At 37.8% G+C, this 22,627-nt stretch overlaps 1 non-coding gene across 1 annotated transcript; it reads right to left on the reverse strand.

Annotated features, from left to right (window-relative positions):
- Positions 1-1,700: 1,700 nt before the first annotated feature.
- On the reverse strand, positions 1,701-1,806 carry LOC145641301 (small nucleolar RNA R71). Its single transcript, XR_014115346.1, has one exon. It is a non-coding gene; the product is annotated as a small nucleolar RNA R71 (small nucleolar RNA).
- Positions 1,807-22,627: the final 20,821 nt, after the last annotated feature.

Genomic DNA, 22,627 nt, shown 5'->3' on the forward strand with positions numbered 1-22,627 from the left:
ACTTAGTTCTAATTCCATAGAATATTAGCCTAATCTAGAGAGAGAAAGTAGATTGTTATTCAAGCTCCCTTTTTGTATTCAACTTTGCTCAAGTTTAATCTTCAATCAAGCAAGACTTCAAGTTTTCATATTTCATTAATCGTACCTTTAGTAATCTCTAATCCTTTCCTTTAGCTTAATTTATTTGTTTTATTGTTGCTTATTTTTGTTAATCTTATTAGTTCATCTAGTTGTTATTGATTTCATTAATTTTAATCATGTTTTTTTTTTAGTTTTTTAAGTTTGTTTCTAGTTTTGGTATTGTGTTTAATCTCCCTTCTCTAGGCTAATCTTTAAGCTAGAGTAAGGGTGGAAAATATGAGTTGATATTGGAAGAATGATGATGGTTGGATTGAATTCGTGCCATAAATTGATGAAAGACAAGATTTTTGATAGCTTGAGATTATTGTTGCACTCTTTTTGATGTTTTCTAGTTTAAATGCATGAAAGTGATTTGAACTAGATTAAGATCATCTCTACTTAAATAATTGCATGAGAATGAGTTATTAAAGTGGAGTTTTTATGGATTGTGTTTCTTTATTCTCTTAATTCGATTGTACCTAATAGGATGCATGAGAATGGTCCTTATTAGTGTAGACCTCTTTCATTGATTTACCTAGACTATTCCATGAGAATGAATTGTTTAGGTAGAATCTTGTGTTCTTTGGCATGTATTTCATGATAATCATTATTATTCCTCTCTTTCTAATCATATTTGACACCCCCGTATCCCTAGCTTCATTTTCCCTTGATTTAAATCATCATTTTTTACTTTTTTTTGTAGTTTTAGTGTTCTAACTCAACAAAACAAACAAAAAAACAATCCCCTTTTTACTCTTGCATTAGTGATTATTGATGTAGAACTATTGTGCTTCCCTAGTGGTTCGACACTTTACTTGCCACTAACTAGTTTGGTGTAATTTTAGTTATTATAAATGATTAATTTGATTATGGTAGTAGCTAAACGATCAATCAAGCCATCGATCAAATTTTGGCGTCGTCGCCGGGGAGACGGCTTGTTTAGCGTCTACTATTGCTTTTGTTAGATTCATTTTTCTTGATTTTCTTTTTGTTTTATCATCCTTTTAATTTCTAATTGTTTGTTTAGCTTGTGTTAATGCTTAGGAGGTCTCAAGGAGCACCCTCACATCAAATTGACCACGAGATCAACCGAACCTTGAGACGATTCCGTATGCTTTATCAGGACGAGGGAAGAGGTTTTGGTGATATAATTGTTATTGAGAGTGATACTTACTCTTCAAGTTCACAAAGCGAATCGATGGCGGGACAAGAAGATGAAGTTTTGTTTCGTTAGTTCCGAAATCCGGAGGATTATGAGCTCACGGGAGGTATTTTTCTACCCGTCACGGAAACCTATTTCTCAATCCCTCCTCAATATACTAGAATGGTCCAATCGGAGCAATTTTTTGAAAGTGCAAGTGAGGACCTTATTGAACATTTAGACCGATCCCTTGAATTGTGCGCAATGATGCAAACCAATGAAGTGAGCCAAGACTACATTCGTATGCACCTTTTTCGGCAATCTCTCACTGGACAAACAAAAGAAATGGCTAAAGCAAGTAAAGCCTAACACTCTCACAACATGGAGGGAGGTGGTAAGGGCATTCTTAAAGCGATTTATCTTGAAGTAGAAGACCACCAAAATGAGAAGGAAAATCACATTATTTGAGCAAGAAGTCGATGAAAGTCTTGGTGAAGCTTAGGAGATATTTAAAGAATTGGTGCAAGCGTGTCCCCACCATGAGTACAATAAAGGGTTGCTCATGCGGTTTTTCTACGACGTATTAGAGCCAAAGTCAAGAGCCAATTTGGATGTGGGGACGGGTGGTCAATTAATCAAAATCCCTCAAAATAAAGTTAAAGCCACAATAAAAAGAGGTAGCAAAGAATTACTCTTGGGGGGGCCGAAGAATAAATACTGTAAAGAAAGGTGGTATTTACGAATTGGAGAAAGTTGATCAATTACAACATCAAATTGATCAACTAACAAAAGGGCTTTCCAAATTGGACACCAGTGTGAATGCAAGTTCAAGCGGTGGAGCAAGCTCTTCTAAAGTTAACTCTTTCTCTTGTCAAAATTATGTAGGAATGAACCATGATACATCTTATTGTGGAGGTTTGAGCCCCGAGCATGTAGCGGCATACAACACATGGCAAGAAGGATTTAGAGGAAGCGGCGGTGGAGTAGCTTGGAGATAACCACCACCCGGGTTTACACCTCAACCTCAACAATGGAACCAACAAGCTCAACCTTCCTACAAATCCAACCCTCAATATCAAAATCCACCTCCATCTCAACCCCAAAACCCAAGAGGAAGTTATCCAAGGAATAACCAATACAACAATCAAACCCAAGCACCTAACATAAATCATCAAGAACAAGCACCTCAAGCATAGCTAACACAAACGAAACTCCTCCAAGCCATGCATGCGCAAATGCAAAATTTTTGGCAACAAATGCAAGAGATAAGAGCTCACAACAAGATGGTTAATTCACAACTAGCTCAATTGGCCGAGAGAACTCCTTTCAATTCACCATGGACTCTACCTGGATAACCACAACCTAACCCATCTCACAACTCAAAACCCGATACATGTAAGGCGATCACATTGAGGTCGGAAACTTCCTATGAATGGCCAAATGAGGGGGATAGTGAGGAAAAGAAGGGAGGAGAGGAGTGTGTGAATAAAAACAAGGGAGGTGAGAAAGAAAAAGTTAATGAGATAGAAGGAGGTTTAGAGAAGAAGAAGGTTGACAATGAGAAGACAACTACTATTACTAGTGAGGCTAGAAACCTTGGTGGACCGATTCCTTTTCCCGGTCGGCTTGTAGAAAGGAAGTTGAACGATAAGTTTACAAAATTCCTTAGTGTCATGAAGAATTTGCACATCAACCTTCCTTTCCTTGAAGTTGTGACACAAATGCCTTCTTATTCTAAGTTCCTCAAAGATATTCTCACCAACAAGAGGAAGCTCAATGATGAGATTATCACCCTTCCACATCAAGTGAGTGATCTTGTCTAAAAAAATATGCCTAAGAAGGAAAAAGACCCGGGAAGCTTCACTTTGCCAGTGAAAATTGGGAACATGGAAGCTAGGGGCGCCTTAGCCGATCTTGGAGCAAGTTTTAGTTTAATCCCTCTATCCATTGCTCAAAAATCCAATATATAGAGATGATCAATACAAGGAAGACAATTCAATTGGCCGATCGGTCGATGAAATTACCTTGTGGGGAGCTTGAGGATGTTCCAATTTAAGTGGGACACATCTACACGCGTTGTGACTTTGTAGTGATGGATATGGAGGAAGATTTTAACACTCCTTTGATTTTGGGTCGTGAAGCTCTTAAAACTTTGGGGGTGGTCATCAATTGCAAGAACAATACCATCACATGTGAGGTGGCCGATGAGAAGATTGTCTTTGAGTTTCCTACGTTGATCAAGACCCCCATGGTTTAAAAATGCTATAGAGTTGATGTTGTGAATGAGGAGCTAGATCGCTTGGGGAGGGTCGTGATGAGGCCTCAAGATCTAATAATTGATGCTCTAACATGCAAAGAAGAGTTCCACTCTCATGAGGCAAAAGAGTTTGTCATGGCAATGGAGGAATCCTCTAAGGAGGAGGTTGAACAACAAGTTGAGATTGAGCTTGAGTCCAAGGAGGAGAAATTGGAGGAGAGTTTTAAGCCTCCTCCCAAGGTAGAACTCAAGCCCCTTCCCCCTTCTTTGAAATACGCTTATCTTGATAAAGAGGGAAAATACCCTATTATTGTCAATGCTACCCTAGATGGTCTTAATTTGGAAAAACTACTTGATGTTTTGAGAAAATATAAGGATGTGATAGGGTATAACATTGATGATATCAAAGGTATTAGCCCTTGTTTATGCATGCATCGTATTCATATTGAAGATGATCATTCCACCTCCATTGAACCCCAAAGGAGGTTGAATCCCAACCTTCAAGAGGTTGTGAAGAAAGAATTTTTGAAACTACGTGAGGCGAGCATCATCTATGCTATCTCCGATAGAAAATGGGTTAGCCCGGTTCATGTAGTTCCAAAGAAGGGTGGAATGACCATAATCAAGGATGAAAAGGGAGAAGAAATCTCCACCCGAACGGTGACCGGGTGGAGAATGTGCATGGATGATAGGAGATTAAACAAAAACACCAAGAAAGATCATTTTCCTTTCCCTTTCATGGACCAAATGCTTAAAAGGTTTTCTAACCATGCTTTCTTTTGTTTCTTGGATGGGTATTCCAGATTTTTCCAAATCCCTATCCATCCAAGTGATCCAGAGAAAACTACTTTCACATGTCTATATGGGACATTTGCATACCGAAGAATGCCATTCGGATTATGCAATGCTCCCTCTACTTTTCAAAGATGCATGACTTCCATTTTCACTGAGATGGTTCAAAAAGAAATTGAAGTTTTAATGGATGATTTAAGTGTTGGGGTCTCGTCTTTTGACACTTGTCTTTTTAACCTTGAAAAAGTTTTGAAAAGGTGTTAAGAGACGAGTTTGGTTTTGAATTGGGAAAAATGCCACTTCATGATCGAGGAGGGCATTGTCCTCGGCCATAAAGTTTCAAAAAATGGCATTGAGGTTGACCCGGCCAAAGTTTCGTTGATTGAGAAATTGCCCCCTCCTACTTCTATCACGGGAGTACGAGCTTTTCTTGGGCATGCCGGTTTCTACCGGAGATTTATCAAAGATTTTTCTTCAATCGCCAAACCTTTGACCGAATTACTCAAAAAGGATGTTGCTTTTAACTTCAATGAGGCTTGCCTTGAAGCATTTCGTAAGCTCAAGGAAGCTCTCATTTCCTCTCCCGTTATGCAAGCTCCGGATTGAAGCTTGCCTTTTGAGCTAATGTGCGATGCGAGTGATTTTGCAGTGGGTGCCGTGCTTGGAAAAAAGAATGAAGGAAAATCATGTGTCATCTACTATGACAGTAGAACTCTTGATGAAGCTCAAAAGAACTATACAATAACGGAGAAGGAAATTCTAGCGGTTGTTTTTTCCTTTAATAAGTTTAGGTCCTATCTTATTTGCTTTAAGGTGATTGTGTACACAGATTATATTGCGATACGATATCTCATGACTAAGAAAGAAGCAAAGTCTCGCCTAATCCGTTGGGTTCTCTCTCATCAAGATTTTTACATGGAAATGAGGGAGAAAAAGGGAGCGGAGAACTACGTCGCGGATCATTTGTATAGGCTACCTTTTGAGAACAAAAGTGATGTACCAATCAATGATGAGATAAGATTTGAAGCTCTCATGGCTATGGATTCAAAATGTAGCCCTTGGTATGCAGACATTACCAATTATCTTGCTTGTGGGTTCATTCCCCAGGAGTTTTCCTCTCAACAAAAGAAGAGGTTTTTCAAGGAAGTGAGGAGGTATTTTTGGAACGACCCATACTTGTTCAAAGAATGCGGAGATGGCCTTTTTTGAAAATGTGTTCCGGATAATGAAATCGAAGGAGTTCTTGAGCATTACCATTCACTACCATGTGGAGGACATGGGGGTGTTGATAAGACGGTGGCAAAAATCTCTTAATCTCTATTATGGTGGGCAACGATGCATAAGGATGCCCACAAGTTCGTTTCACAATGTGATAGGTGTCAAATGAGTGGTGGCATAACCAAAAGAGATGAAATGCCTCAACAAAATGTCTTAGAAGTTGAGCCCTTTTGATGTATGGGGGTTGACTTTATGCGGACTTTTGTTTCTTCTTGTACAAATCTATATATATTGGTAGCGGTTGATTATGTGACAAAATGGATTGTATCCATACCCTTACCTACCAATGATCACAAGGTTGTGCTTAAGCTTCTTAAGAAGATCATTTTTCCTAGGTTTGGGGTTTCGAGAGTGCTAATTACTGATGGAGGCTCTCATTTCGCCAAAAAGTAATTTAAAGCTCTACTCAAGAGGTATGGCATTCATCACAAGGTTGGATTACCTTACCACCCTCAAGCTTGATGACACACTATGGGCTCTTAGGACGGCGTACAAGACTCCAATCGGCACGACCCCCTATAGGTTGGTCTATGGAAAGACTTGCGACTTGCCGGTTGAGTTAGAATACAAGGCTCGGTGGGCCATCAAATAACTCAATATGGATTTATCGTTGGCCGATGAGAAGAGATTGCTTAAGATTAATGAACTTGAAGAGCTTAGAGATGATGCTTATGAGAGCTCAAGGTTATATAAGGAGAAGGCCAAAAAGTGGCATGGCCAACATATTCGAAACAAGAGTTTTAAGGTTGGAGACAAGGTTTTGCTTTTCAACTCGAGGTTTCATTTATTTTCGGGTAAACTCAAGTCCAAGTGGTCGGGTCCTTTTGTAATATCAAAGACTACTCCTTATGGTTCCTTTGAGTTAGGTGCGGATGGTAACAAGTTTATGGTCAATGGTCATCGTATAAAGCATTACTTTTGCAAGAAAGAAGTCGATGTCATTGAATGTATAATGCTTGATCCTTTGGATCCAAAGCCTCCCCCTTGAAGAATTTTCCTCATGGTCAAACAAGTGACCTCATAAAGAAACGCTTCTCGGGAGGCAACCGAGTTTCTAACTCTTTTATACCTTTTTTTTTATATATTCCGATTTAACTTTTCTGTTTTGAATTTGAATTTTAATTTTACCCTTTTGGTTGATAGGTCTTTGGATGATTAGTGAGTAAAGGCTTTTCTATGTCGAAGATGAGATAAGAAAGAAATTCAAGATTTGCTCTGTGCGGGCGCGTAGTAAAAGGTGTGCGGGCACGCAACCCTGTTAGAACCCGCACACTTTCGTTCGAAATTTAAACTTGGAGACATAAAGTGTGCGCGACCCAGTGGGCGACCACTGTGTGGGTGCATTGGGAAAGGTGTGTGGGCGCGCAACCTTGTCAGAATCCACACACTTTAGTTAAAATTTTAGGATTTGGGGCAGTGAGTCTACGCGACCTAGTGCGCGACCCTTGTGCGGGCACACAAATTACGTGTGCGGGTGCGTAGAGCTGGTTAAATTGGGTTTTAAGTTCCTCTTCTCGATTTCACCCTCACATTTTCGTGAACCCTCTTTCATGCTCTCTTCTCTCTCCTCACAGACTCAAACCCTAACCCTTCAATTTCACTCATAACTCACAAATTCCACTGATTTTCCTTCAAATCCATCAAACTTTTTCACTTTACTCACAAATTTACCCATTTTCTCTCTCCAAAATACCCAAATTTCCTCCATTTTCGTGGTTGTGCGAGCTTGGTTGAAGGTGGTATTCTTGGGGGTTCATGGTGGTGTTCAAGCTTCTACTTAGTGGTATAACTCTAAATTTTGCTACTTTATTGCTTATTTTCACTTATTTATGCAAAATTTTTAATTATTAAGCATGGATTAGCTTATGTAAGTTTTAAATGATTTTGGTTTTCTTTGCTAAGGATTTGTTGGTTTTTAGTGTGATATTTCGTGATTTTGGAACATTGTTGTTGACATTATTGATTTTGAAGATATTTTCTTGGAATTTAGTTGAGTAATTTTGTGTTATTGTTATTATTGATGATAATGCAACTATTTACATGAAAATTGCTTATTATCATAATGTATTGTGATTATGTGCATTGTTGTTAATCCTAGTTTTTCTTGGAGCTGTATTTCTGTGAATAGTTGTTAGTACTAACCTTTTTGCAGATTGTTAAAGCTCAGGTTGTTGTTGTTGTGTTTCAATTATTAGTTGAGTTTGAAGTGAGTTCTCTTTTGTTTTGGTTGTTTGTATTGCATGAGGCTACAATGAACAAAAGGAAGAGTAAAAAGGAGCCGCGGTTAAGGGTTGAGGAGCCTAGTGCTCTAGCTCAAACTCAAGGACCGAATGTTCCCCCTCGATTGAAATTCTTAAAAAAGCTATATGCTTCCTTCATCAATGATCTTCAAGGACGAAAGCTAAATCCCACAAGGCACTATGATCTGATCAATGCTTTGTGAGAGTTTTGGGGATTCATGATGACATAAGGTCACTCCTTGAAACCTTAGGGATGAGTGAGTTCATCAAGCACCAACATCGAACATATAAAGAGCCCACATTCGAATTCTTAGCCTCATTTGAAAAAGAGTCATATGGGAACAACGACTTCCAAATTTCCTTTCAACTATTCAACAACCATCATACCATGACGCTTAGTGATCTCAATGCATTGTTGGATTTGAACCCCGAGGCAGACCTCCTTGCCCCTTCCTTTAGCCTATTCCTCGAGTAGGATGCATTTCGTTGGTGGCAAACGATTATCGATTTTGAAGAGTTCAATACAAGGTATTCGGTGGCCAACCAAATTATCCACCCTGTTCTCCGTATCCTTCACCGCATCCTTGGGTATGCGGTGTTTAGTAAGCAAGACTTGATTAAGCTCTCGCATGAAGAGCTCTTTACTTCGTGGGTTGCTACTAGAGAGGAGTTGAGAGAGAGGCTCAACATGGGGTATTGGTTCATCCTGTGCTGCGAGGCAATCAAGTCGAGCAACAAGACGTGTGAAATCGCCCTTGGTGGGATGATCACTAGGATTGCTAAGAAGCTTAACTATGAACGCTTCTTTCCCGCATGCACTCAAGTTGGGTCCGACAAAGATTTATTCAATGATATCCAACAAATGCTAAGGTTGGGGTTTGATCCGTGCCATTTATGGCACCTTTAGGCTATGTTTTCTTTATATTTCTATGCTCGTTTTTATTCAATTATGTCATGTTTTTAGGGAATAATTATTGATTTGCGTGTTTGGGTGTTAGTTTAGAGAAATGCGTGCTTTTAGTGGTTTTCTTATTATTTTATTCATTTCTCGGCTTTTTCCTTCGCTTCTCAATTTGTTTGACTTGTTTTGTAGGTGTGTCGAGCTTCCCGGAATTTAATCATCTAAGAGGGAGCTCAAGTGCATTCAAGGAATTTAACGGAGCCAAGCTAGGGAAGCCAAGCACGCAAGTCAAGCCAATCCAAAAAAACAAAGGAAAATGAAGGCTTACAAAGTATCAAAAAGGATCTTTGTGCATTGATTCGGCCATATCTCGAGTTCTACATATCGGATTTAGGTGATTCAAGTTGGTTTGGAAACGAGACTTTAAGATCTTTCCAATTATAGGTTGCACGCCTTCATACTATTCCTATATCGTGAGTTACAGCCTTCCAAAGTTGGCCCTGCAAATCTGTCGTAACCCATTTCTGCCATTTTGGGCAGTAACTCTCTGTGGGCTGGCCGCGAGCTCCCCTTGGGCGCGGGCTTTGGCTGCGGGCGCGGCTTTCAGGGTGTCCGCGGACGCGGCCGATTTCTTTTAGGGCGCGGACTTCTGGGTCTTTTACGATTTTAAGTTTCTTTTCTATATTTGTTTATAAATTGTTTTTGGGGGTTATTATTATCATTCATTCACATAATTCTTAGGCTTAGAATAGTTTTTTCTCTTAGGTTGAGACCTTCTTTCTCTAGATTAGGCTAGATTATGAGTAGTTTTAGAGAGAGAAAGTGAAGGATTTCAATGGTGATTGAGAGATTGAAGATACAAGGGTGAAAATTGTGTTCAAGATCTTCTCTATTATCAATGAGCATTCCTAACTATATCTCACCTTATTGCTTTGTTTTATTTCATGTTTGTTTGGTTTAATTTTGATGTTTCATGCTTGATTAGTATAATTGTTCTTGATATTTTGTTGATTCTTGATTTCCATAGTTGTTAGTTAATAGATGATGATTCTTGAATAGTTGTTTGGCTATGAATTGGTTGAAACTTGTATGATTGATTAATTGTGATTAATTTGGGAATTGTGTTGATTGATTGTTGAAATTAAAGTGATTAGTGAAGGTTTGCATGTGTGTACTTCAATTAGGCCTTGAGAATTATGCTAGGTTGCATTGTAATTGCTAATGACATGAACAATTCATCTAGGAATTGAAATTATTGATTGGTTTTGATTGTGATTCTCTTAGTTTGTTATTCATAATGAAACTTAGCTTAACAATTAGGAGATAGCTCTTTGATTCCTATTGATTGCTCTTATCATTAGTCCTCACAACCTTTGATTAGCATGCTCTTCCCAAGTTGTTGCAATTAACATGATTACTTGTTGATCCCCGTTCCTAGTGTTTTTTTTCTTTAGTTACTTGTTTTGTTAGTTGTTAGTATTCTCTCTTACCTTTGTCTTTGGAGATGCCAACTATTTTTAGGAACTGCAGATGCTAACAATTTTCATGCTTGGTATGTTAAGCACGAGCATCATTGTATCTTGCCTTACCCTAGCCGTACATCTTTGGAGCTGAATGCTTGGAAAATTCCGCGAGACAATGGTATGTTACCCACCGCTTTGGGTGGCGCAAGGAATTTTGTAGTCGAACAATAGCAACAAAAACAACAACAGCAACAACAACAATAACAACAACAACAACAACAGCGGCAACAACAACAACAACAACAGCATCATCAACAACAACAATAACATCAAGGCATGCATATCCTTGAGTAGCAAATGATGAGCATGCAACTTGGCATGCAAAGCATGATAAAGAACCAACAGGGTATGTTCATGCAAACCCAAGCTCTTTATGGTGCGGCCATGGATAGAGGTGAGATCACCCCCCGGTCAATTACCCCTAATGGTCGCCTCAGCAAGGCCCGGTCCATCAATGGCAGGGATCGCAATCTACTTGGCCCTATTGGCAAGGGCCCTCCTCCCAAGGCGTTTACCAGGTAGACTACCCGACGGAAACCGGGTATGATTATCGTGCCCTGGGAGGGATTGATTTTAGAGGTGACCCCAACTATCCTTATGTTGACCCTTCCCACCCTTCCCCTGTTTAGCTTCCCGCTCCATTGGACCCGTTGCCTCAATGGAAACAAGACCTCTATCGAGGTCACTATGGTTAGCACCCGGGTTTCACTGGTGGTTGGGACCCACATGGCATCCCTCCGAACGGGTTCTATTATGACCCCGAGGATGAAGGGGATGATGAAGAAGCCGACCCTAGTGGCCATTAGCTCCCCTTGTTTTTTATTTCTCCCCGTTGCCCCCTCCCAATGTTTTAATTTAGCGCACCGCGGACGGTGCATTGTTTTAATTTGGGGTGAGTAAGAAGCAAAGGGATGTTTTTTTTTGTAGTGTGGGGGAAGGCTTAGCATCAAGCTAGTGTGGGGAGGGGGCTCCATTGTAGGTGGTAGAGCTTGCATGGTTCGGTTGGTTTTATCATGTTTTGATGTTGATTGATCTTCTTGATTGTGATGATGATGTTTCAGGGTGATTTTGATGAGCTTTTGCTAATGAATTTCCAAGTGTTTGTGTAGGTTATGGCGCTCCTAAAAAGGAAAATCCAAACTCACGATAATCCAAATTTCCCTTAATCCAAAGTTTATAGATGGTTTTATTTTATTTATATTTCTTCCTTTTGTTTAAAGTTTTAGTTTCCTTATTTTATTTTTAACTTGTTTTATTTATTTTTGTTTTATCTTGGTAGTTTCTTTTTTTTTGGCTCGCTTTCAAGCTTGGAAATGGGGATAATGGAAGTTAAGGGGCAACTCGAGCTCCCTCGGTGAGATTGTATAATTTATCTTGTCTTCATTTCAAGCAGCGTTTGGTGAGACCTTTCCTCTCTTTTATTTTCTTTTTCTTTGGGTGTTTAGCTTAGGTTTAGCTTAGAAAGAAGTTGAATGGTTCGAGGATGTTTTCTTTTGGTTTTATGGAACCTGGGATCGTTAATGTTGTAATCGAACGATCACTTGATTGACGATTGGGATTTAATTGGATTATATGCCTCGTGTGTGAACCTTTTTGATTTCTTCCTCATTCTTTTGTTTTGTTTTCCCCTTTTTGTGTTACAAGAATAACTATGACAATTTGAAATGATTTTTGATTTGTAATTTGCTCACTCTTTTTGATTAGTTTGCCTCTCTTGATGATGTGTCTTTGAGTGCTTATCTTCCTAGTTGACGAGGGTTTTCACGATTTAAGAATGCTTGGGGTTGAGCTAGACACATTTTAAGCTAAGGTAGCACGGCTAAGAACTTTTGAGGACGTTTGAACCCCTAGCTCACGGGAAAGTGGTAAGATGGTGTTGCTCTCTATAGTGGATAGGATTACCTTTAGTTGGTATTTGCTCACTTCCCACTCCTTGTGAGGTCTAATATTGTTCAAGCCTTCATCATTCTTGTTGAGCGGCGTATTTTAGTCCTTGTGTTGGCCTCTAGCTCCCGAGATTGTGACCAAGCAACTTTTGAGGAGGAAAAGGGCGTTTTTCATTTTTCTTTGTTTTCCTTGTGTTTTGTAACAAATTTGGTTTTCATTTTTGTATCAACTTACTTGCTAACCAATTTGAGCCTTATTTCCCGTTCTTGACTTAACCATATTACAAACCTATTGGCCTATGTCTTACTGACCCTTGTAGCTAGTGAAGCATTGGCTCGTGAGGTTTGAGTTTTGAGATTGTTAGATATGAGAAAGAAAAATGTGTAAATTGGTTCAAGTATAACTTTTTAAAGTACAACATGAAAAGAATATGCAAAGGCTTGAAAAGAAAGATGCAATTCAAAATGACCAAGTTTCAAAAAAAAAAAAAATGATGAAAAGTGAATTAATGATTAAAAGGGATGAAGTAATGTTGTGAGGTTTGTATTGAAGGTTGTAGTTTGAGTTTAGGTTCTATTATTAAGTTTTTCATGAGGCATGTCCACTCTTTTGCTTCACTTAGGATTTGCCATCAAAATTTACAAATTGATTCACAACCTTAACCCTTAGCCATGACATTAAAACCCTAGTTAAAACCCTTGGACTTTGGAGGAGCGAGGTCAAAGACTGGTGGAGGGAGATATATTCAAGCCTTATGAAGAGAGTATGCATAGTTGAGATGTTGGGATAACCTTATGATTCCACACAAAATTTCTTTTTCCGGTTCCCTCGAGGAATCATGAGGCGCTAGCTAAGGGATGAATTGAAGCTAGTGGAGAGAACGCGAACCGTCTTGGTTGGGGCTAGGGCGGAGAATGAAGTCATTAATTCTCTATGCTTAGCTTAGGTTTGTCTTTTTCAACCTTGAGCATCTTAGAACGTGTTTTCCCTCTTTGAATTGAGAAAGATAAGTATTCTTTGGTGCATTTATTTGCGTGTGAGTCCAAATGGAGCATTTCATTACCTTGAGGCTTGATTGGTTTTTCTAAAACCTTGTCATGTTATGTTTGTTGTGTTTGTCTCTTTGTTCAAGTTTTCCTTTCTTGGGCCGGGACAAGCAAGAGGCAAGTGTGTGTGATTTTGATAAGTGGAATTTATGCCACTCTTTTATCCTTTTTTCTATAAGGATTCTCCCCTCATTTGCACTTGTTTGGCCCTTTTCAAAGCATTTTTACTTAGTTTTGTTTCCTCCTTTCCCTTCTCTTATATCTTCCTTTTTCTTAAGCCTTTTGCCTTCTGTTTATTTTGATTTCCATGCTTGTGTTTTGTAGGTATCATGTGCCGAAAAAAAAGGACTTCAAGGAGCCAAGCGAGCTGTTCTACGCGCGATACTATGCGGCTACTGCATGAGCGCACACCCCACACAGCCCTGTCAGAACCCACGTAGCCAAGCTGATGAAAAAGAGCCAAACTAGAGAGTTTGTGCGACCTACTGTGCGGCATCTGTGTGGACGAGCAACCTACTGCGCGAGCGCGCAGGTTTACTGTGCAGGCGCGCCTCATTTCCCCGTACCCTCAAAGTTGCGGCCGCGCAATATGCTGAGAGGGTGCACATTACCACTGCGTGGGTGTGCATACTTCGTGTGCGGGCGCGCACCGCTGGGTGTCTGATTTCTTTGCGCCTTGTTGCTCAAGTTTCTTTCTTTTGGGGGGGCCACATATATAAAGTCTTGATACTTTTAATGAAAAATACATAGTTCTACTTCCATAGAATATTAGCCTAATCTAGAGAGAGAAAGTAGATTGTTATTCAAGCTCCCTTTTTGTATTCAACTTTGCTCAAGTTTAATCTTGAATCAAGCAAGACTTCATGTTTTCATCTTTCATTAATCCTACCTTTAGTAATCTCTAATCCTTTCCTTTAGCTTTATTTATTTGTTTTATTGTTGCTTATTTATGTTAATCTTATTAGTTCTTCTAGTTGTTATTAATTTCATTGATTTTAATCATGTTTTGTTTTGAGTTTCTTGAGTTTGTTTCTAGTTTTGGTATGGTGTTTAATCTCCCTTCTCTAGGCTAATCTTTAATCTAGGGGAAGGGGTGGAGAATATGAGTTGATATTGGTTGATTGATGATGGTTGGATTGAACTCATGCCACAAATTGATGAAAGACAAGATTTTTGATAGCTTGAGATTATTGTTGCACTATATTTGATGTTTTCTAGTTTAAATGCAAGAATGTGATTTGAACTAGATTAAGAACATCTCTGTTTTAATGATTACATGAGAATGAGTTATTAAAGTGGAGTTTTTATGGATTATATTTCCTTATTCTCTATATTCGATTGTAACTAATAGGATGCATGAGAATGATCCTTTTTAGTGTAGACCTCTTTCATTGATTTGCCTAGACTATTGCATGAGAATGAATTGTTTAGGTAGAATCTTGTGTTCTTTGGCATGTGTTTCATGATAATCATTATTATTCCCCACCTTCTAATCATATTTGACACTCCCGTATCCCTAGCGTCATTTCCCCATGATTTAAATCATCGTTTTTTCTTGTTTATAGTTTTAGTGATCTTACTCAACAAAACCAACAAAAAAACAATCTTTTACTCTTTCATTAGTGATTATTTATGTTGAACAAGTGTGCTTCCCTAGTGGTTCGACCCTTTACTTGTCACTAACTAGTTTGGTGTAAGTTTAGGTACTATAAATGATTAATTTGATTAGGGTAGTAGCTTAACGAGCTATCAAGACATCGATAAGAACCTCCCGCTGAGAATCCCTCGAAGAACACGCTCTGTAATGTGGAAAAAAGGCGCAAAATATAGATTGTGCTCTTCCTACTTTGAAAACCTCCCTATAGAAGAAGAGGCGTCTATGGGATTGTCTTCTCGGTGAGGCTCCCTAGAACGAGAACAAGAACCTGAGCCTCGTCGTCTAGCTTTGTTATATTATGCAAAATATCAGAAAATTAAGATTCTATAGTATCTAAGGTTCGCCTAGCCATATGATACTATGTTCGCAAAAAAAACAGAGTACGTAGTACTAAAAACATAGCGTGATTTCAATTCGAGCTTTAATTGCAATTTTCAGCAGTTTAATAATTTCATGCAATACTATGACAAATATTGTGACAAATTTTGACAAGAATGGCTAAAAAAACACGAAGAACAAGTCACATTGTTCTCACGAGCTTAAGTGGGTTCAACAATGGCAATTTGCTCATTTCTTCACCAAATTGAGTAAAATAGGTTTCAAAATGCTCTAAACATCATATATAAACATAGTTCAGCAATTTCAAGGCATAAAATTCGATAAACAAAGCGAATTAAGCATAATTGGGTTCGGTTTTTTTGAATACCCACGCATAAATATTTCCAAATTTAGCAAAATCGAGTTGAGTTTGAGAAAAACAAACATGGATAAGGAAAATAGAGGAGATAAGCATTGATTTGCAACAAATTAGAGCAAATTTGGTGGACAAACGAGTGAGAACGATCGATTCGAAGCTTGAGCAAAAACGAATATACAGCAACAACAGTCACGGCAAATGAAGAACAAAGGGGTTTGATTTCAAAAACCCAACACTAGCGCTAAACGACGAGTTCTTCGCCAGGCGTTGGCCTTCGTTGCATGGCGACAAGGCTAATTCCCGACTATAGTAATTTCCAGCGTGCGACGGTGCGGCGATAGAATGTGTGGCCCTCATGAATGACTATGCGGACCTTATGCATCACTTTCGGGTTCCTTAGTACGCCAGTTAGCCCATATAAAAAATTTGACATGAGTAGGTATTTGGCTCGGTTACAATCACAGTAAGTGATTGACCCGATGAAAGATCGTCTCACTTAGCTTAAAGCGCCTAAAAATTTTCTCATCTTAAAGGCACTGACATAATGGTTCATAAGAAGCAGAAGGCACCAACATATGGTTCACAAGAAGTAAAAAGCACCGACGTAAAGGTTCACAAGCAGCAAAATGTGCCGACGTACTATCACCACGAAATTTCGACAGCAAAGTTTAGGCTTAATGGATTAAATTAAATTATGTCGAATGATTTTTTAAAGTGGCCCAATGATCTAGAGGAGGGCCTATTAATTATTATTTGTAAAGTGATTAGGATTGATTTTTATCTTCTATGAATATCTAGAAGGTTATTTTTTAATTCTAATGAGATTAGGATTAGTAATTATATTTTTAAAGATGTTTTATTTTGAATAAAATATACTAAATTTGATTTTCAAAACTGCTTGGATGCATAATTACCCGCAACCGGTTTAAAAGGTAATTACGCGTGTAAAAGCGCGTTGACTTTTGAACTAGCGCGAGACGACGAGCTTGTCGTCTGGTGCTGACTCCTGCCGTTTGCGACATGAGGTAGTTTATTCCAAATATGATTTTCTTTGATCTCCTGCTATTTTTCCTTTAAATAGGGTTGTATTTCCCTATTTTTAAATCATCATTAATGAAAATCTCTCTATTTCTCTCTCTCTCTCTCTCTAAAAGCTAGAAGCTTTCTCTCTCTCTATTCGTTCTCTAATCCTTCCCTCTCTCAAAATTCCTCATACATTAGCTCTAGAAACACCTAGCCAAGTTTGAAGTTGCCTTCTCCCTAGACGGAAAGGGTTGATAGTTTTTGAGGGTTTGATCCCAAATCCCTATTTCATTTATTCAATTTAATTATATGTTTATTGTTTTTCCTTGAAGTTACTAAGGTGTGTATTTGTTACTAGATAGAGGTATGAGGCATCAAAGTAAGTACTTTAATTTTTTTTATTGATTTTTTTATATAGAAAACATGCTTAGATTATTTTGTTTATTCCTAGCATCATGTTAGGTTTTTTTATTGCTTCCTAGTATCATGTTTAGGTATAATTAATATTTCTAATATCAAGTATGATTATTATAATGCTTCCTATTTCTTTCCTAATTTCATGTTAGTATCATGTTAGGGCTAAAGTTTAAATCTTTAATGTTTAGTGACATGCAAGGGTTTGCTATTAATCTTGTTATTATCATGCCTAGGATCTTGCTAATAATATTATGCTTTAACATGATTGTTATTAAGATTATTATGTTGCTTAATATATTATTATTGTTATTGCTTGATCACGCCTTTTATACATGTTTAAAGGGAATTTGTACTTGTAATCACGCTTAATAAGATAATTGATAATCTTGTTTAAGGCTAATATGATTATAATTCAAGTGATCACCAATAATAGTTTTGTTTGTGCACTAATATTCAACCTACATAGATTAAACAGGTTTAGGTTTAATCTAATGATTGCCTGTTAGTCAGAAAGTGCACATGAATACGAGAAGAATAAAGTAGAGGCCTATATTTATGGCAGATTTAATCTCTTTTAGGTTGGATTTGTACCTTCATCCCTAAACTTCAAGTCATTGTTCCAGAATAATTAGAGTTAACGATCTCCAAGATATTCCCTACAACCTTCTGATTTCCATTATCGAATCATGTGAAAGTCCCACTTGACATGTTATACCTTTTGATGTTCCCTTGGCTCTCTAGCCTGAGCAATAGCTTCATTTTTGTAAAATTAGAGGGCTATTGGACTCTTCATTGAGTGTGAAACATCATGTTCACCAATGAACTTAAGAATCCAAACAGCCTCCTTAGCCGCTTCAACAGCTGCCAAGTATTCGGCTTCAGTTGTAGAATCTAAAGTTATGCTCTGCTTGGCACTCTTCCAACTAAACACTTCTCCAATTAAATAGAACACATATCTTGATTTTGGATTTGAAATTGTCTCTGTCTAACTAGAAGCTCGCGTCGGTATAACCTTCAACAACTAATTCCTCTAAACCACCATACACCATTAATTTATCGTTGTTTCTTTTCAGGTACTTTAGGATATTCTTGGCCGCAGTCCAATGGGCCTCTCCAGGCTCTCATTGGTAACGACTCGTAGCACTCAAGGCATATGATTCATCTTGCTTAGTACATACATGATCGATCCAATAAGCGAAGCATTTGAAATCTTATTCATCCTTATCCGCTTATTTGGTGTATGTGGACACTACTTCTTGCTTTGGGTTATGCCTCCTTCATGCAAAATCGAGCTAGTACCTTATCAATATAGTACTTTGGCTCAATCTAATTATCCTTTTCGATCTATCCCTATAGATTTTGATTCCTAGTATGTACTGAGCCTCTCCCAAGTCTTTCATTGAGAAACACTTTCCGAGCCAGGCCTTTACAGACTCTAACAACGGAATGTTGTTTCCAATGAGTAATATATCATTGACATATAGGACTAAGAAGGCGATGTCACTTCCAGTGCCCTTCTTGTAAACACAATATTCATATGGATTCTTGATTAAACCAAACTTATTGATAGCTTCATCGAACCGCATATTCCAACTCCTGCTCACTTCCTTTAACCCACAAATAAACTTTTTAAGCTTATAAACTTTCCCAGCACTATTTTGGTCGAAAGAACTTTCAGGCTGTGTCATATGCACAGTTACTTCAAAAATACCATTAAGGAAGGCGGTTTTGACATCCATCAGGCATATTTCATAGTTGTAATATGCAGCAATCGCTAGGAGGATCCGGACAAATTTAAGCATTGTGACTGGGGAAAAGGTTTCATTATAATCAATACCTTGAGCTTATGTGTAACCTTTTGCTACTAATCTAGCTTAGTAAATGAATACATTTCCATCTTTGTCGATTTTCAACTTGAAAATCCACTTACATCCGATAGGTGTGTAACCTTCGAATAAGTCTACCAAGTCAAGGACCTGATTTTCAAACATGGAATTCATTTCAAATCTCATGGGATTTTGCCATTTAGTAGAGTCGGTGCTTGCCATATTTTGCTTGTAGGTTGTTGGTTCATCTCCATCCATGATCATGATGTCTTTATTCTCGGTTAATACTAAACCAAGGTATCTATCAGGTTGAGATCTCAGCCTCTAAGACCTACGTAATAGGGTAACAGACTGAGCATTTGCATTGTTGGTTTGGCTTTGCACATTTTGATCATTTTAACCTTCGTCATTAGATGTTGTTTGAGCACTTTGATTCTCATTCTAATTTTTTTTTCATCCTCACAAACTTTGTCGAGTTCGATTTTTCTCCCACTTGTCATTTTGGAAAGGTGCTCCTTCTCCAAAAAGAGACCATCGCGAGCATTAAACACTTTGTTCTCCGATTTGTTGTAGAAGAAACACCCTTTGGTTTCTTTTGGGTAGCCTACAAAGTAAACCTTGTTAGATTTGGGATGAAGTTTGTCATAAATTAATTTTTTGACATATGCTTCGCATCCCCATATCTTTAAAAAGGATAACCTAGGAGGTTTCTTAGTCCATAACTCATATGAAGTCTTTTCCACAGCTTTTGATGGATCACGGTTCAATGTTAGTGCTGCAGTTAGAAGTGAGTGTCCCCATAAAAAGATAGGAAGATCACTAAGATCCATTGTAGATCATACCATGTCTAACAAGGTTTGATTTCTCCTTTTGAATACTTCGTTTCATTTTGAATTTCTTGGAGATGTTCATCGAATTCTTGGCTCAAGTATTATCGCCTCTATCCGATCGAAGGGGTTTGATTTCTTTCCTAGATGATTTTCAACTTCACTCTGGTATTCTTTGAACTTTTCAAACGATTAAGATTTATACGACAAGACATATCTACTATAGTCATCTGTGATGGTGATAAAATATCGATGTCCGATTCTTATGGCGGAGCTCGTTGGTCCACATACATCTGTGTGTAATAGACCCAATAAGTCTTCTGCCCTTTCTCCCACCTTGGAGAATGGTTGTTTAATCATCTTGCCTAATAAGCATCCTTTGTAATTCTCAAACGATTCTAAATCGAAAGAGTTAAGAACACCTTCATGTACAAGTTTCTTGATGCGTTTGATGTTAATGTGGCCAAGACAACATGCTACAAGTAATTCTTATTTGACTCCATGGTCTTAGCCTTTTTGGTAGTATTATTCACATTATAAACTAGTTTGTCTAAACAAAGCACATAAAGACCATTTTCAGAATGTGCAAATATAAAAGATTATCGAGATAAAACAAACATTGATTGACCTTTACTCGAAATTCTAAAACTTTGGCGTCTAACGCCGAAATTGAAATGATGTTTGTTGTTAATGTTAGGAACATATTAAAAAATTTTAAGTTCCAAAACAAGCCCTGAGGACAATGACAAACTGAGAGTTCCTACGGATACGAATGCAATTTTGGCTTCATTGCCGACCCGGAATTCAACTTCTCCCTTTGCTAGCTTCCTAATATTCCTTATTAGACCCTGAGAATTGGAACAAAGGTGTTAGCCACATCCGATATCTAATACTCATGATGTTGAGCTAGTGAAGTTTATGTCTATAATGAATATACCTAATTTAGAAGCAACGGTTCCGTTCTTCATATCTTCCTTGAACTTGAGGCAATCTCTCTTCTAATGTCCTTTCTTCTTACAATAGAAGCATTAAAAATTAGATTTAGAAGACGCTACATTCTTATCCTTGTTATCTTTTGTAGATTTAGACTTAGGAGGAAAGGTCTTCTTCTTACCCTTCCCCTTCAAGCATTTTTTCTTCTTGCCTGAGAATTGAACGGCTTGCCCTTTTTTTTTTTTTTTTTTTTTTATCATGAGCATATCATGCTTGCCCTCATCCTTGAGCGTTTTTCGGGCTTCCTTTAACATATCATGAAGCTCGATCAGGGTTTTCTCCATGTTGTGCATATTATAGTTCATCTTAACCTGATCATAGCCTTTATGCAGCGAGTCGAGAATGATGTAAATTTCTATCTCGGTTGAATATCCTACATCAAGCCTTTCCATGTTCTCAAACACTTCTATCATTTTGAGTACATGTGGGATGACTAACTCTCCTTTCTTAAGCTTGCTCTTAAGGATCTGTCTGTGGGTTTTAAACCTCTCATTTCGGGCCTGCTTTTGAAACATATTCTGCAGCTCAGAAATGATTTCAGAGGTTGTCTCCTTCTCAAAGAGAGCCTTTTGAAGCTAAGGAGACATTGTGTCTAACATGATGCATTTGACATCCCGATTGGCACTTTGCCTTTGGTTTAGGGCAGCCTGAGTAACATCCTCATTAGGAGCCTCGAGGATTTATTCATCAAGGACATATTCCTTTTGCTCTTGCATGAGAACTATACGCAATTCCTTTGCCAATCAAGAAAATTTGGCCCTTTCAACTTCTCCTTGTCAAGAATTGAGCGTAACAAGAATTAGTTGTTTGAGTTATTTGAAGATATGATTCTACAATTGAAAGAATTTTAAATGAAAAACCTTTCATAATACTTAAATAAGATTGAAATCATGCATTTGAATCAAATGTGTTTAAACGTCATATTCACACATTAAAATTATCCCCATTTTGGTGAGAATAAGATGATTCCAAGATCCAAAGAAACAAAGAGTGGTTTAGCATGCTTTGGCTTGTCTTAAGACTCAATCTCTTAAGGTAAGGAACGGTTTACTAATTGATCCAAGCTACTCTTGATTGGATAAATTGTCGCATCTAATGCTCTCTCAACAACTTATCCACTTTTCCACGACATGTTAGGACTCCATCACTCATATCGTTGAGTATAACCATAACCATCTTGCATACCTATTATGCCTTATGAATCTTAGGGAGTAATAGTGATGCCTCGCTTTGGAGTAGCCCATCACTACACTCATTAGATCGATGAGTGTTGTTTTGGATTAACAATTTCACTCAATATTTTAGGGACCTAGGGTTTCTATGTTGGTTGATTTAAGTGAACTTAATTAATCATCACAACATTCGAAAACCTTAACATGCATCTAACATATAATTCATATATAAATGCTCATAAATATACATCTAAAACATAAATAAAGATGTATTTGGCAACTAGCATGACCCCTTAAGTGTTCAAGTCTTCAAGGGACGTCTATTGCAACTTCATGGCTTCATCTTCCAAGAACCTCCGTCTTCAAGACATTACTATAATTATGCAAATACTAGTATATACGATTAGGACTAATCTAAATATTAAGGTACAAAAATACTCAATGGTTCGCATACCGTATTTAGATTTACAAAAATACATCAAAGATCCCAGTCCGTATTTTCTATCCTAATCGGGCTCACTAGTTGCCATTTTATAGAACCTGTGAAAGAATATACATTCCATTCATCCATTCACTTTTTGTGAATGTCCCATGCATTTCACTACGATAAAACAAGTAACAATGCATAAAACACACATAAACTAGTAACTAATTTAGGTCATTAATCCAATTAACATGCCTAATTAAAACTAGTCAAAGTTGTTTAGTTGATTATGTAATTTAGCGCAATTAATGACTGAAGCTCACAATAAATTTAGCATCTATCTTAATTACTCCAATTAATTAAGCCGGTAAATCCAACTATTTTCCAAAATTGAATTTTCTAATAG

Source organism: Chenopodium album, chromosome 7 (genome assembly GCF_948465745.1).
Source record: "Chenopodium album chromosome 7, dcCheAlbu1.1, whole genome shotgun sequence".
NCBI classification, from domain to species: Eukaryota; Viridiplantae; Streptophyta; class Magnoliopsida; order Caryophyllales; family Amaranthaceae; genus Chenopodium; species Chenopodium album.